The 12,464-nt window shown below is 40.0% G+C and overlaps 1 protein-coding gene across 4 annotated transcripts in view; it reads left to right on the forward strand.

Annotated features, from left to right (window-relative positions):
• The window catches only part of kcnh2a (potassium voltage-gated channel, subfamily H (eag-related), member 2a), a 100,661-nt gene that overhangs the window by 53,564 nt on the left and 34,633 nt on the right, over nucleotides 1–12,464 (forward strand). The window lies entirely within an intron of this gene.

A 12,464-nucleotide genomic window follows, 5' to 3' on the forward strand; every position in this document is an offset into this window, starting at 1 on the left:
ACACCTTCATACGATTTTACAGTCTGCAACTCCCTGTGACGCCTGGCGCCAGAGTGCTCGCGTCCTAAGTGTGCCTGGTTCCCAGCTTCACACTAGGGCGGGCGTGATTACGGTGTGGCCTAGTGGGCATTACGTTCCCCAAAGTGTCGTCGACGACGACGCAGTGCGAGTTCCCTCGAAGGGGAACGTCTCGGGTTACGACTGTAACCCTTGTTCCCCGAGAAGGGAACGAGACACTGCGTCTCGTCGCCACACCTATCATGGACAGAGCGCTTGCTTCATCGCAAAAGAGCTAATGTGTGTGTGTTCGGGCGTCCCCTTGTATCTTCCGGTTATGCCGTCATCTACTACGTCATGACGCAGCACCAATCAGGATCAGACAGGATTTCATTCAAGCTTCAGACGCGCTATGCTGGGGCATTCCCCAAAGTGTCGTCGATGACGACGCAGTGTCTCGTTCCCTTCTCGGGGAACAAGGGTTACAGTCGTAACCCGAGACGTTTTGATGTGGCAGTAAAAACTTTATAATCTATCCAAAACAAAATGTTGTCTTTCATATTTCATCTGTAACATATTGTATTTTTATATTAGGGCATAAATGTTAATTTGCGGGTTTAATATAAATAAGAATTTATTTATTAAACTCACCAAGGTTAACATAAATAAGTTTAATATGTTGCTTATACAAAGACATTTTATTTCAACGTGTTCAGTCGATTTTTACTCATCTCAGTAGGCAATATAGATAGTTTGCTAAAAGCTAAATTCATTCACACAGACACGCGCGAGCTGTAGTAAACAAACGCATGCATATGTGCCGTTCATTCATTCAAACACAGAAACGCGACTCAAATTTAAACAGTCTTTTGCGGTTTACAGACACCATTTCATATCGCGATTAGAACAAAGCACTTACTGATGATCTGCAGCTGGATCCGTTGTTAGGCTACTCCAGCACGTTTGAGGTAAAATTTCCAGGATTATCATGATATTATTATTCCTCACAGCGAGTGTGTTTTCCAGCTGTTGTGGGCGTTGACTGGTTTGCATGTGTTGCCTATAGATCATCTGCGTTTGAATAGCGCCGCGTGCTCTCGATGGGCGTGTCAAATTAGCAGAGTAATGAGCTGCCAGAACGATAATGAGAACGGCTGATCTCTCGCTCTTTTTATATAGATTGCATAAACAGAGAATATTTGTTTTAGTTTTGAATTAGATAATTTAAAACTACACACTTATATGATTATAGAGATATATAGCTCATGTCTGAGTGAATAGTATTCGCTGAGTTTTGTTTAAGTTTAGAGACGTGCACTAGAAAAAAAGTTCACGGAGACGGAGAGGCAGAAAGCACACCCTGTTTACTTTCTTTATTTTACAAAAGCACAATGTTTTATTTCGATTTTAAGTGAACCCATAAATAAGAAGACATTTAACAGTTTATTTTTTCATATTTCTTAAGCCTGTATGACAAAAAATGAAGGGAGTATTTTAAGTCTATTTTGCTGCTATGTGAAAAAAAAACGAGGAAAACTCGCCGGCGCGTTTTTGGTCCCCAGAGGGTTAATATGAACAAATGTAAACACACGGTGTCCTGATTGGCTAATGATCCGATCTGCTTGATCGGATCATGGTGATCGCATGTTAATGCCAAGTGTAAACGCAGCCTTAAGGCCCTTTCACACCGGACGCGTACACGAAAAAGCGAAACGAAAAAGCGAATAGTTCGCGTGCGAAATAGGGACAATTTGAGGAGCTCGTTCAGACAGTGGCACCGCATCTGACGAGACAAACCACTAACTTCAGGGAACCAATCGGTCCGGAGCAGCGTCTGGCAGTCTGCTGAGGTGAGGGCTACGTTTACATGCAATCAAATAAACAATCCACTGTGTGTGATTGGCTGAAGCCTTTTCTGTCGCCGCAAAAGTAAAAAAAAAATCGACATCGAAGCGAAAAAAAAAAAAGTTGTTTTTTCGCCGCAGCACATTCGCGTTCGGTGTGTAAGCACTCATTACACAACAGCTGATCAAAAAATAAAACCATCGCGCGAATTATTCGTGCGTCAAAATCGCGTCCAGTGTGAAAGGGCCTTTAGGCTACGTTTACACGTGGCCGGTTATTTTCATAAACGGACATTTCACCCTCTCCGTTTTTCAGAAAAGTGTTCGTTTACACAAACCCGTGTATATGCCGTCAAGAGCATGCCAAACCTATAGGTGGCAGTGTAACGAGAAGCTCAAGCCCACGTTAGCCAATCAGAATCCCGAAAATATAGGTCGCACTTTTGACGCAGTGCAAGTTCTGTCAAAGAAAAACTTAAACTCAGTTTTTCTTAGTTTACATGCAAACGTGCAAACGGAGTTTTCCAAAATCTCCACTCTGGCCAGAGTTTTTAGAAAGAATCATTTTCAGAGAATTCTCCGTTTGCGTGTAAACGAGGGGCACAACCGAAGGGTAATGTCTCAGTTTTTCAAAATAACCATGTATGTGTAAACGGGGCCTTAGTTTCCAGCCAGTCATTAGTTTCTATGAACACTGATTAATAACTACAGCTGCTTATAATTGAGTTGATTATCTCTATTCCTCTGTTTGTATCACTAATTTTCCTGTATTTTTTCTGCGTAGCACACTGTCTTTCATAATTTGGATTGTTCATTGCCCGGCTATTCTTTAGTTCTTTACTAAATACTGTTCTGTTTCATTCCTACTGACCGCCAGAGACAGTGCAAAGCACTAGTGGATAACCGCTGCGTCAGCTAGATAGATCGAGAAGAATATAACAACAAAGTCACGTCATGACGCAGACCGAAACTGAAGAAATCTGTACCACAGAAAGACACTTCAGAACACTTGTTATCGAAGACTGTAGCTTCTCTCTTCAGAAATAACAGAGATGAAACGACTTCTTCAGTCTCTACAACAGTCTCTACAACAGTCTCTACAACCCCCAGTGTCGGCCCCACATACTGAGAACACACCAGTGGATGAGAGTGATTTCCAAACCCCACATGCTATAGATTTTGACGCTCTCTCCATTAACGCGTCTAATTCTCATTTTCATGATGAAGAATTGGTGGAACCTGCCATACAACCCACCCTCCCAAACAATGTTTTTTCTAACCTTTCTGCTACAGGTGGTTCAAGCGGTGGGTCTGTGTACATTCATCGGGTGCAGGCCCATCTTCTCCAGATATGTGTTATCTGTTCTGCAAATGGCAGTGGCTCGTTTGGGTCTTGACAAAACACCTGTCCAGCCCATTCAAACCAATGTGTTCTTCAGACAAGGTCCTGATAGTAATGTGTTCACATTGCCACCGTGTAAGGACTTTGTGACCGAATTCTCCAGTGCACTTACCAGTCCCAATGTGCCCAGAAGGAGGTCAAAGACAGCCTGCACTATTGCCGCAATGGACGGGCGCCTGAAATTCAAGAGCCAATTGCAGCATTGGTGGTATCCCCAGGTGAAGCTCTAAGAGGCAATGTACACTGCCCGATCGCACAATGTGGACGTACTGACACTTTTTTAAAGAAGGCATACGAGTCGGTAGCCTATAACTTGAGCAGAGAATACTATCTGCCAGCTGCTACTTGCCTGCAATAACACAGAGTCAGCGAGCGTTGACGCTTCTACATAGGGGTGTGCCGGTTTCAGAATTGGTGATGACGGTTATGATGTGAGTCAAATGTGACGGTTCGTAACATAACCGTCGGTTTTTTTTTTTAAATCCTTAAAAAAAAAAAAGCAATGAACATGCTTTGTTTTAAATAAATCACACACACTAAACAAATCCTTTTAAAAACGTAGGCTGCTTAAATTATATAAGAGCTGCATAAAAATGAATGAGTAGGCCTAAATTACAAATGATAAAATCTACATACCTTTATCAAAGAAAAAAAAAGTCGAACAACGATTGTTGTGATAATACCTTAATTAAACTAACTAAATACAGGAAACAAAAAAAGTGCAATGACATTTTAAATTCCTAATCTTTTTCGACTTCAAAGTTCCGTGACAGGAACACCAACATGTTCACTTTACTCGGTTTTAGTGACGATCTGACAGGGGTGGCTATGTTACCCGCAGTGCTAAAAACTCGCTCTGATGCTGTGCTTGTAGCACAAATACACATGTATTTACGTGCCAATTTTGCTAAGAGCGGATAGCGTGTGTCTCCCCACCATGCTAGTGGATTAGCCGTAGAGTCAATTGGTTCTTCTTGGAGATAGCGGGTTAACTCCGTGTCAGCGCGCGCTCTGATCGGTAAAGGGGCAGATATTTCAGACCTCCGTTTATTAATAGGGAGATCTCCAAGATTTCTCAAAGCCGCACCCGTCTAGAAAGGATGTAGCAAAGATATTTAATGCTAATGCATGAGGCATAGGCATAGTTTCATTCATTTACGATGAGATGCGCTCTAGTTCACAACGCAATGCAAGTGAACGCGGCGCGCCGGCGCCTCAATGTCACGGTTATTATATTATCTGCTATATTATTAAATACATGCAATTGGTTGATGAAACATTTATTAAAATTAAGGTACAATTTGTACAAAACGAAATTCGCTTTAAGGAAAGGCTTACAAAGCAAAACTTATATGAAGTGGTAAAAATTATTTCTGACGATGTATTGCGCATATTATGATCCTATCTAAAAAAAAAAAATTTTTTTTTTTTTTTTTTATGTTTGTAAAAAATATTTTAATAACACGGTTTTGGCGGTTATATACCATTCGGTCTATCTCTGGCTCCTCGTGTTTTTACAAGATGCATGAGTGCGACCCTGTCTCCTCTTTGGTCCAAGGGCATGAGGATTCTGCCCTACTTAGACGATTGGCTGCTTTGTGCCCCAACAAAATGACATGCGTTACACAACACCAAGATTGTACTGGAGCATATCCAGAGGTTGGGCCTTACTGTGAACGACACAAAGAGTCATCTGGTCCCAGAACAGACCATACCCTTCATAGGAATAACACTCAATTCAATCACAATGTCTGCCACATTGTCTCACACGAGGACAGACAATATTTGTCAGTTACTGACTTTTTTCGGTCAGGGGACAAAACTTATTTATGGTGTCCTTCAGCTACTAATGGGGATGTTAGCCACCGCCACATCCGTGATCCCCTTGGACTTCCTTCACCTCAGGCCTCTTCAGAGGTGGAGCAACAGCTAAAGGTTAGATTCAGCGAGACATCGTCATTGCATGATTGTCGTTTCGCCTGACTGTGTTCGTGCACTGAAACCCTGGAAAAGGGTAACATTTCTGAAAGCCGGATTGCCACTAGGGGTGGTGTCCTCCCGTCGGGAAGTGATCACAACCTATGCTTCACTAACAGGATGGGGCAATGTGGAACCAGAGGGGAATTGGTGGTCACTGGTCACCCAGTGCCTTAGAACATATCAATGGAGTTGAAGGCTGTGTGCCTACCTCTACAACACTTCTTACCTAACCTGATGTAGTCTTTACAGCTAACTTGCTGTAAGATCCTCACATGGTCTCAGGGCTGGTCTCCTTAAGGGCAGTTCAACTTCCGGGATAGGACAATCAAGTGGCAGATGCTCTGTCCAGGGATCTGCTGCTCCCGGGGGATTGGAGACTTCACCCGGATGTAGTACAGTTGATTTAGCAACGGGTTGGCAAGGCAGAGGTCAACCTGTTTGCATCGGAAATGACCACTCATTGCCACTAGTGGTTCGCGAGAGCCGAGACGTCCAGCCCATTGGGACAGGATGCATTAGCCCATGAGAGGCCGAGTTGCCTGTTGTATGCGTTCCCTCCATTTCCACTTCTGTGGGAAACATTACACCGTATATTCCAATACAAGCACAGGGTGCTTTTAGTGGCACCTCGATGGCCAGCCAATTTATGGTTTCCTCTCCTTTTGAGTCTGTTTCAAGGCGAACCATGACAGCTTCCCATCAGACGGGACCTTCTTTCTCAGATGCACGGCCAACTCGTCTTCAGATCTGGGTTTGACACTTGGGTCCAGTTAATAGATTGTGAACCAGCAGTAGTGAACACTATCGGCAACGCTAGGGCTCCTTCAACATGACAGCTTTATCTCATAACCTTGTTTGTAGTTTTCTGAAGGGAGCGAGGCGTTTAAAGCCTGTTCGTTCTACTCCTTTTCCTGTGTGGGACTTACCGCTTGTTCTAGAATCCCTTTGTACACCACCATTTGAGCCATTGGCTGTTGCAGATATTAAGTGGTTGTCCTTAAAATTGTCTTTTTTTTGTTGGCCGTTGCTTCCACTAAACGTGTTGGTGAACTTCATGCCTTCATGTCAGTGAGTGAATTGTGTTTATGCTGGCGGTCATCCGTAATTCACAGAACCATTTATTTCCTAATCATCTTCGTCTTCTTCGGATCAGCGTTACACTATTAGCTCTGAGATGTTTAAGAGAGGACTTCTCTCCTATAACTCTTTGGACTTGCTACTCAAAAAAACACTGTGTGTTGTTTCATTTACTCGTAAGAGTTAGTTCATGCTTTTTCCATGTATGGTAAATGGTAAATGGACTGCATTTATATAGCGCTTTCACAGACCCAATGGCCACCAAAGCGCTTTACAATATTGCCTCACATTCACCCATTCACTCACTCATTCATACACAGACGGCGGTGTCAGCCATGCAAGGCGATCCAGCTCGTCGGGAGCAGCTGGGGTTAGGTGTCTTGCTCAAGGACACCTCGACACTTGGTCAGGTGGAACCGGGGATTGAACCACCAACCTTCCGGTTTGTAGACAATCTACATGAACCACTGAGCCACTGTCGCCCCAATGGTACTATACATTCTGCTGTGGAATCCAAACAGATAAAAGCGTTTTCACTCAGAAATGCATTACTGATTTTTTTTTTTTCAGTGTGGCCTGAATCAGTTCAAACATGTGAAATGATGTCCCATTTGTGTTTAAACACTGAGGTTTTTATGGCTACTCTCCCATTTATCTTGTTCATGTTATCTGAGGCCTGTACTTGCATAAACGACAGCTGGGGCTGCCTGCAGCAATTACAAATGTTTTGATGGTACTTGCTCCAATGGTAGAATTTTTTTATTATTATGTTGAGCTCAGCTCAGATAGCATAATTAATTTAAAAAAAAAAGATCACATATTTTTATTTTATTTATTGTAGTAGATTAATACGTTAAATTAACAGCCCAAAGATAAATAAAGCTGGGCAGCAGCACTTTTTTTTTGATACACTCTAGTTCTTAATTTATTGATTCATTATTTAGATGTTTAAATAATTTTATATAAACTAGAGAAACAAAGTTTGTGTTTGTAATGAAAATTTTGATTGGTTTATTTGCTTCTCAAGCATTAGATGAATGCTTGAGATCTCTTTAGTAATGATGCTTTCTCTTCTGGACACGGGGCTTATAGTGGCCAGTATATTCACATTTATTTTTGCGTGCCATCCATCTTTTCCAATCTTTTCTATAATGAGGGTACGTTTTTTTTAACTTTCTCTTTGTGGAGTCAGCCATTGTGGAGTTGTAAGTTAATGAGACAGCATGGAGGATCTACTATCCTTTATTGTCTTGACTCTAAAATGTATTTTCTTATACCAAAGAGATTTTCAGATAAAATGTATTTTCTTATACCAAAGAGATTTTCAGATATAATTTTGTCTGATACTAATGACCTCAGTATACAGTGCAACAAAATTAGTTGGATTTAAAGCAAATATATTGTGTTTTCGTATGACCGTAAGGAACTTGTGGAAGAAAGGAGAAACAAATCCACTGATATTTAATTTTCAGCGCTTTTGACTTTTGTAATATTGGTTATAACAGGCTGTACACTTGAATACACCTTCACACAGATAATAAATGAGTGAGCAAATATACCTAATGGGGCATATAATTAAAAAAACAGAGTAAACATACATTATATAAGCCTCAACATCATCTTATTTGAACTACATTCCAGTCTCAGTTTGTGTACTTTATAGAGACAAGTTGTTTTATTAGAAGTGCCATCCTCTTTTCACCACTAATGTGTTTCTGAGTGGTCATTTTGTATAAATACACTAATGCATTATGCTTCTTATTATTACTTAATGTATAAATCTAGCCCAAACTGCAGAAACTCCACAAAGTACTGTTAATCTTTTCAGGCTTCTAAGAATTTTGCAGGAAAGGATGATACATTTCCTTGTAGAAGCAATTATGGAATTTTTTCTCCAAAATGATCTCAATAGTGCCCCATTCCATAATACATCACGAAGGATGTGCAAGGGTTTTCATTATTCACCATGAAATGTGCCTTTAGCTAATAGTATCTCAAGCAAGGTCATTTCAAATTTCTGTCTAATGGGAAACTGAGCATTTTTGGACAATGACAACTCAGTGCCTTTAGACATGTTGTTTATTTTTTAAATTACAACATACAGCTGAGAATTTGTATTATTTGAATAGTTTACATGATACCGGCAATATGAGAGTAGCCATTGACACAAATGTCTGACATTAAAACACTAGCACTTTAAAAAATCTAAAAAATAATGTGAATCAAAATTATATACTCTAAAAACAATGCAGAGTGGATGGTCAATTGACTTGGACATGACTTAAATAAATACTTAAGGATACATTTTATTCCAAACTGAACACCATTATTATCTTTACTATTGGCTCAGTGTAGTGGCAGTAATCATGTCTGTTACACTTCACTGAAGGCCTTCAGAGTGAAAACATCATGAGGCACATTAAAAACAGGTTAATGTGGTATTGCATATTCAGAGAGGTCTTATTATCTTTGCCAATGCTTTTTGACTCACTTTAATGACAGGGATTATTCATTGTCACCTAGAAAGCAGAGACTTACAGTACATTGTGTCTTGGAATAATATCGGCCTTTTCTTTTGATGTCCTTGTATCATTATCTAGTAAATAGCTGTTTTTACAGCCATCAAACAAGAAGTGTGGTCTTTGTTGACGTCAGTCATGGGTGAGTAATTATGCTGTCAGGGGTCATTTAGAGTGTATGCATGACCTATAGATCAGTTGTTTTCAAAGTGAATGCCAACCAACACATCCCAAAAAATATAAATGAATGGTCAGAGATGTATTTACCAGGGTGTAGATGTTTGTTTTTCATTGTTCTTTGGCAGTGAGTTTTTAATATATTTTGGTAACACTTCAGGATTAAATTAGTTAATGCATTTGGTATCATGAACTAACAAGGCAACACTACTTTTATTGCAGTCATTAAGGTAGGTTAATGTAAATTTTAGCATACAGTAACTTTCAAAACCTTTTGGTCAGTATGATATTTTTTTATTCAACAAGAACACATTAAATTGATTAGTGATAAAAAATAATAATTTCAAATGCTGTTCTTAATAAACTTTCTTTTCATCAAAGATTTTTTTTTTTTTTACAAAAAACATTAAGCAGCACACCTTTTATTAAAATTAAATGGTAAAATGAAAAATGGTAAAACTGGTAAATACAAAGTTCTGTCATGAAACTCTAAAATGCTGGGACTATAACTATAGGATGCTGATAGGTCCTTGACTCAATCTGCTTGTAATCACATTGTTCTCGATAGGGCACAGCTGATTGGTTCCTACTGTATCAGCAGCCAATGAGCTTGTTGCTCAACCTTCAACCACTTGGTCAGCATTTGCTGTAGCAGTTGTAGCGTGCTTTCAGAAACCTTCCATCTCTCCTAGCTCCACCTGTACAGATCTGCTATTGGTAATTCATGCAGGCTACTGTATATTGTACGGCAGCAGCATGTCTTTCTTGCTCACGTGTTGTGTATGTATTGGCAGTCCCTTGCTTGCTCTGAGGCAGCAATAACCTACAGCAGCAGCAGCAGCGTAACAGATCTATTCTGCCAAGACCAAACATATAATCAGTCATATCCAGCCACATCCATTACCATGCCAAACACTCCGAGAGTTGTCATGACTGAATAATATTTCACAATATTACTGTTTTACTTTATTTTGATCAAATAAATGCAGCCTTGCTTAGCATAAGGGCTTTCTTTCAAAAACATTATAAAATCTTACAGACCCCAAACTTTTGAACAGTAGTGTATATCAATACATTTGAAAATTCAATATCAATACATGAAAATTCTATTCATTTATTGCTATAGGAGAGGAAGAACTTTGCAAACTCGTTAATTTATCTAAATCGACAACATGTATCTTAGACTCTATACCGACTAAGCTTCTGAAAGAGATGCTTCCAGATGTCATAGATCCTCTTCTTAATATCATTAATTTGTCTTTGTCTCTAGGATACGTACCAAAAACCTTTGAGCTGCTATGATTAAACCGCTTGTTAAAAAAACACATCTTGATCATACAAAATTAGCCAATTACAGGCCGATCTCGAATCTGCTTTTTCTGTCAAAGATACTAGAAAAAGCAGTATCCTCACAACTGTGTTCCTTTCTAGAAAGAAATTATATCTGCGAGGATTTTCAGTCCGGATTTAGACCGTACCATAGTACCGAGACAGCTCTCATTAGAGTCACAAATGATTTGCTCTTATCATCCGATCGTGGTTGTAGCTCTCTATTAGTGTTACTCGATCTTAGTGCTGCATTTGACACTATTGACCACAACATTCTTTTAAATAGACTCAAACATTATGTTGGCATTAGTGGAATTGCTCTAGCATGGTTTAAATCATACTTATCTGACCGTTATCAGTTTGTATCAGTAAATGAAGAGATGTCTTATCGATCACAAGTTCAGTATGGAGAACCACAAGGCTCAGTACTAGGACCCTTGGTGTTCACTCTGTACTAGAGGTCTTCAGGTGAACCCGTTGACCCGTTGACCCGTACGGGTTCGGGTCTATATTTTAAATGATCAGCCGGGTCCGGGTCGGGTCGAATCTATTACTTCGGGTCCCGGGTCTGTTTAACATTGTGTGTAATACCCGTGTGAGTCATCAAATCTCAAAAATGCGTCTTGTCACACTCATATTTAATATATTTTAAATCAGTAACATAATCTGAGGTGAACTGTCACATGAATGTTTACTTTGACACTCAAAATAAATTGCGTTAAAAAGCATATTTTAGGTTGATCCATCCAGCTAGCGCGCATTTGCAGTCAAGCGCGTGTCATGTTTCTATGGCAACCAGTTACCAGAGGCAGAGCTTCAGTGAGGGACAGCCAAACCGCGCTTTAGATTTTACAATGTCAATTAATCGTTTTGTTCAATCTTAAAGTTTTAGTGGTCAGATTCAGACTCGATGATACAGAGCAGAGAGCACGGAGATGATAAATAACGTCAGCGCAGCGGCCATGGCACTGAACGAGCAATCGTTATTATAGTTCAAAAAGGCAAACAGCCAAAAGTTATTGTGCGAGTTAGCAGCTAACTCGTTTAATTTGTCATCCGTCACCGTGAGTCCGTGACATCAAGTGGACTTTTGAAGCTGAAATAACAAGGATTAAGCTTGGACTTGGTGGAATAACGAGAGGAATAACATGGATAACTTTCTTGTCGGAGCCGAAGGATTGTAATGCATCACAGCCAGTCAGGTAACGTAACGTTACAAGGAAAGGATGGAGAGACTAACGTTACTACGCTGCTACGGCTCCTTAAATTAGGTAAGACAAAAAGTTGTAATTTTTCGCAACAGGTTTATTGACTTGTAGGCCTAATAGCAGTTTAAGGTGGAAAATGTGACAATCGGGTCCAGTCGGGTCTGTGTCTTCCCGGCAGTTTCGGGTCCAGCTTACAAAAATAATCGACGGGTCCAGGTCGGGTCCGGTTAGGCATTTATCGGGTCTGCACGGGTCCGGGTCCAGCTTTTGAAATAATAGTCGGGTCCGGGTCGGTTCGGTGTAGCAAATTACGGGTCCCTTCCGGTTCGGGTAAGAATTTTTGGACCCGTGAAGACCTCTACTCTGTACATGCTACCATTAGGAGATATCATTAGGAAACATGGAATTATCTTTCACTGTTACACGATACTCAGCTGTATATTTCTTCAAAATCTAACGAAACCTACCAATTCACAAAATTAACGGAATATAAAAAAACTGGATGACAAGTCATTTCCTACTAAATTCTGAAAAAAACAGAGATTCTAATTATTGCGTCCCCTTGGAATTATAAGGTTCTATCTGACATTTTTGTCAAAATTGAGTTATTCACATATTCTTATTCTGTGACAACTTATTTACATTATGTGATGTTGTTTTTTAAGTTGTGTACATTTTGGAACTTTTTATTTCGAAAATAAAAAGGTTCTTTCTACACAGGCGAATGGAATGCAAAAACTTTAAAGCTCAATATCTCAAAACCAGTCAGAATGCAGATAGAACCTTATAATTCCAAGGGGACGATTGGACAAAAAACTTCCACACGTAATAACCTAAAATACTGTCTAACACTTGATGGCTACTCTGTTAAGTCTTCATCGTCGGTTAGGAACCTGGGTGTGCTCTTTGATACCAATCTTTCATTTGAAAG

The sequence above is a fragment of the Phoxinus phoxinus genome (assembly GCF_949152265.1).
Source record: "Phoxinus phoxinus genome assembly, chromosome: 5".
Taxonomy (NCBI): domain Eukaryota; kingdom Metazoa; phylum Chordata; class Actinopteri; order Cypriniformes; family Leuciscidae; genus Phoxinus; species Phoxinus phoxinus.